The sequence below is a fragment of the Pinus tabuliformis genome, chromosome 6 (genome assembly GCF_031772625.1).
Source record: "Pinus tabuliformis cultivar Carrire ecotype Pingquan chromosome 6, CPIR1, whole genome shotgun sequence".
Classification (NCBI taxonomy): Eukaryota; Viridiplantae; Streptophyta; class Pinopsida; order Pinales; family Pinaceae; genus Pinus; species Pinus tabuliformis.
Window position 1 is genome coordinate 1,333,295,683 of NC_142292.1, and position 5,194 is coordinate 1,333,300,876.

At 36.3% G+C, this 5,194-nt stretch overlaps 1 pseudogene; it reads left to right on the forward strand.

The window, feature by feature from the left end:
* The first annotated feature begins 4,494 nt into the window (after nucleotides 1-4,494).
* LOC149263518 (methyl-CpG-binding domain-containing protein 2 pseudogene) lies at nucleotides 4,495-4,968 on the forward strand (annotated as a pseudogene).
* Nucleotides 4,969-5,194: the final 226 nt, after the last annotated feature.

The following is a 5,194-nucleotide window of genomic DNA, read 5'->3' on the forward strand; positions in this document are numbered from 1 at the left end:
CTTGCAGGGATATAGGGTAAAGATAATTTATTATTAAAATAGTTAACCAGACGAGATCGATCTTAACCTCAGATCTATCAAGCACTGAGAGTGATCAAATCTCTTGAGGTGCAAACCTATTTTTTGTATGCAAAACTTAAGGAAATGTTTGCACCTCGAGAGATTTGATCCCTCTCGACGTTTGATAGTTTCGAGGTTAAGATGGATCTAGGCTAGTTATGCAACACTATATAATATCTATATTTACATCTATGTGGCTCTTTTTTATTCCCTCTTTCTATCTCACCTCCTAAACATACACTCTCTCTCTCCATATCTATCCTTCTATCTCTCCCTCCCTCTTCCTTCCCTCTCTCACTTCCCCTCTCTCTCTCTCTCCTCCCTCTCTCTCCCCCTCCCTCTTCCTCTCCCTCTCTCTCTTCCCCTTCTCTCACTCTCTCTCTCCTTCTCCCTCTCTTCCCTCGTGCTCTCCTAACTCCCTCACTCTCTCTCCATCTCTCCCTTGTCACTACCTCTTTCTCTCCCTCGCTCAATATATGTATTCTTCTTCCTTCCCTCTCTCTCCCCTACCAATTGCATCTCTCCCTCTCTCTCTCTCCTTCTCTCTCTTGAGTCCTCTCTCCCTTTCTCTCTCCCCCCAATCTGTCACTTTGTCTCTTCCCTCCAACTCTATCACTATCTCCCTCCCTCCTTCTCTCTCTCCAATCCATCTCTTGTCTCTCTCTCTCTCTCTCCCTTCTCCCCTTCTCTCCTTATCTCTTTCACTCTTCTCTCTTCCACCCTCTCCTCTCTCTCTCCATCTCTCCCTTATCACTCTCTCTCTCTCTCCCCAACTCTATCTCTATGTTTTTGTTCTTTCCTCCCTCGATCTCCCCTTCCAAATCCGTCTCTCTCTCTCTCTCTCTCGCCCCCCACCACACACACTCTCTCTTTCTCTCTCTCTCCAACCTCCAACACTGTCACTATCTCTCTCCCTTTCTCTTTCCACCCCCCCTCTTAAATTTGATCCCATTTTATCGTGTTTAAGAAAATGTTTAAATTATAAAAACTCAATTGCTTGTAAAATATTAAACCTATATTTTGGATCAATCATGTCAAAGAAAATACAATAATGAAAAACTTAAAAAGGAATGCACTGTATTTCCTCGATTATTGTTAGTCACTTTTCTTGCTCTCATTGCTTGGATCCTTAGTTAAGATGGATCTATGTTGGTTCTTAATAATATTATTTATATCATATAAATTTCACATATTTATCTATAAAAATATTCATTTTAATTTTATTAAAATCTTGATTTAATTTCTATGGGAATATTTTTAGTAGTCGTGAGTATGGAGGGTTAAGATATATCTCAAAAGTAATTATAACTTTTTTCCTTTTAGATTTAATAAAAAAATGGTATAAAATAAAAATAAAATAAAATATTTATAAAATATTTTGACTGTGAAATAAGTTATGGTTTTTGGGCATGTGGTAGTGATAAGCCATGATTGGCTCATTGTATTATAACAGACCCTATTCACAAGCTCATAGTATCAATGACAAAATGAGGGTGAATATCCATGGTTAAGAATCTTGTTATATTGTTATAAACTAGCAGTTGCATCAGATGTTGCAAAGAAAACACCATAAGGCCGTAGCATAGGAACCAGTAGTTTGAAGTGTCTTGTAAAATGGATGCAGTCTCTGCACACCATTAGAATGTTTCAAAATGATATGTTTACAATGCACAAGATCATTCAAGCAACATTTATTACCACGACAAAGAACAATATAAAGACCTAGAAAATAGGCTTCTGATCACCCTTTGAGGATACAAATGAAAATATTGAAGGTACTTTCCTTGGACACAAATTTTTAAGTGCTTCCATGGTGCTGGATAATATCTACAAGAAACATATGACAAGTATTGTATAAAAATCAATATTGGAAATAAGTTACAATTATATAGATTTGGCAAACACAACAATCATTATTAAGGGTACCGAACACAGATATTGTCCCTTATCTATAAGCTAGATGAAGGAAAATGGATTTATGAATTTGCTTCTCCACAATGCTAGACCCCATCAAGACAAATGTTGAGGTTTGCAACTTTCTCTTCAACAAACTTTTGATTTGATCAATCAAGAATAATAGTTCGAAAAACGAAATTACAAATTAGAGTTTTAATTTAAATTTTGATTTCAAATAAAAATGTGTTCAATAGACAAAATTACAAATTAGAGTTGTAATTGAAATTGTAATTTCAAATAACAATGTTTTATTGCAGTGATTGCATACTAGTGAGGCTCGAGCAAGCTTAGAAGTGACTACAGGTCAAAAAAAACTTGTGTGTAAGCGATGGGCAATAAAATAAACTTCTTCACTTTTCCAACGAATGCTCACTTGATGAATTTATCATAATCATTTGCTTCAATTGCATGATAAAAGGATTAATGAAAATCACTCTCATTCCAACTATTTTTTCTCAACACATTTTCATAAACATGTTGGAAAATAGTAAACAAACTATATAAATTTAAATCTAGTTCTTTGTGCTTACTCTTCTCGAACATCTCCCAGTGTTTGTGTGTAACCATAAAAGCTCATTGAAATTTTTGTGAAGTGATTTTGTTAGAAACATTTGGGTCTTGATTTTTTCAGAGCATTTGTAGACAGTTTCTTGCTGCATCCTGACAATATATTATCTTCAAATGCAATACATTCTCCAAAAAATAAACACTTGATACTCCCATATATTAGAGAAATAAATCACTACCAAATTCAGGGACAAGGGAAAATTATACCAGAAAATAGGCCATTAGGCTCTTGCAGAGCTGTAACATACATTTTAAAATTTTCAAATCATTAAGTTAAATATGGCTTCACAAAAGATTGAAACTTCCATAAAATAATGATCATTTTATTATTTAAGAGAGACCAAATAACTAGTCGCAGATCCTTTAGGGAACCATTTCATTAGTTACGGACAGAAACCTTAAATAGCCTTGGATATATCTTTTTGGGAAGTTAATAAATTGAGAAGTTAAAACCCAAAATTTCATGTTTGAGAATCAAGGATATCCAGAGTCGATATTTAATTATGTCCCATGTCAATTGCAAGACACTATTTCAATCAAGGAGTAAAACAAAAATAAAATTTAAACCATATTGACACCACAGTTTCTTTCTGCAATAGGCCAGAATATTGATTTCATAATAACAATGATACGATCCCTTCTATACATACAAAAGGGAACAAAATTAGCCATGCAGGGACTCGAGAAAGTTTACAAGAGATGATTCCACATGATAATAATAATATTAGGTACTACTGATCTTCCCTACCTTAAACTAAAAACCTGTTGGGAATTTACAATCACCATACTCCGCAACAACAAAATAAAAACAAATCATAAAATTAATCATTAGAAGACATTCAATAATGGAAGGGCATATGTACCCTAAATCAATCAAATCCCTGGAGAACATATGAACTTACTTGGAGACTGGGTAGCAACATAAGCAACACCTTCGAAGTCGCAGGTTCTAGTCTTGCAACTTTTCTTTTGATAATCACTGTTAAAAGCATATGAAGCATGGGCTTCCAGTGTAATCCACTGGTTTAAAGCCATCTAGCCTGCCCTCCCAATAGGATGAAATATTTTGCTTTGCAGAAATTGTGTATGGTGAAGAAAGAAGTTCATTCAAGATTCAATATCTGAATTTCAATTTCAAACGCATATCTGTCCTCTAAAGATAAAGTAGATGTCATGAACCAATAAACCATAAGAACCTAAGCCCTTCATATCATACACAAATTCACCCCTGTTCAGGGATTGTATTGAAGGACCACATTCTTTTATCTGAAACAATGAATTGTCAAGGCAGTGATGAGAACCTATTTAAACTACTTAACATGTGTGCTTCTTCATCTCTATAATGGGTAGACTTGCATAGTTAAAAACAAAGAATTATAATGCTTATAGGTTACAAAGCATATAAAAATTGGATAATGGTATACAAAGAAGAATTTGGAGTAATGTCCTTCCACCCTTTGATAGTTGGACTCTACTGGTGTCAATAAAATTCAATGAAGAAGAGAATTGGTCCTTTCCATGAACTGCATCTCCAAGAACAGGCTGACATTTTATGTATTTGTGGCTAGTAGTAGCCCATGTACAATATCTTAGTTAAGGTGGCATGTGACCCAAAGTGGCCCCCATTCTCCATGAAAGCACTGGATCCAAATAAGCAAAAGCATGGCTACAATCCAACACAATAGAAATTTCATCTCTCTTTGGGTTCGACAATGCCTTCTCAAGTATTAGACTTCAGTAATATTGCGAAAATGGGTCTATTATGGGACCTTACTTATTTGATGTCAGGCCATGGAAACTGATGAGCTTCCAGTTAGTTGTGTTTTGCTTCTCTATCCATCCATCCAACTATCAACGATTTCGAGTGCTGGCCTAGCCTAAAGGGTACTTGATGGTTGCATTAGTGATTTAATGGGTTCCAGGAAGGCAAGGATTGGTGTTGGGTTGAACCTGCTCGAACTCCAACCAGATCTGGGGAATGAGCTCAAACTATATCTGTTGAGACAAGATCTTCATTTATTTGGAGTGGAATGCTTTAAATGGAGATTCATTCCAAGCAAGGAACAATATGAAGCTATTCGGCATTGCGCTTCTGCAGATCCTTGGGTATGTAACAAAGCCTCTGCCTGGCGCCCAAATGCTCCTTGTTATGATCCAGCTGAATTCTCACAGGATCTTACTCGTCTGTGGGTAATTGACCAGCCAAATATACCTCGCCCTCCCACAGGATGGGAGCGGTTGCTCTCCCTCAGAGGAGATAGCACCTGCAGGTTTGCAGACGTGTACTATATTTCCCCATCCGGAAAAAAATTAAGGTCCAAAGTTGAAATTGAGAAATTCCTGGAAGAGAACCCTCAATACGCTAAAGGAGTCGACATTTCATAGTTCAATAATAAGATTCCTCGGCCACTTTATGAAGAATGTCTCAGAAAATGCAAGGTCCCAGCAGCTCCAAACCGAGGCAGACCAGGTCGCAACGCTAAAACCAAAATGTTTTCCAACAAGAAAAAATAGCTATACTCTCAATTTATCAAGCATTGAGAGGGATATAAAAACATCAAATTCAAACCTGTTGTTTAAAAGATCTGGTGAAGATGGATTTAGGTGGGTT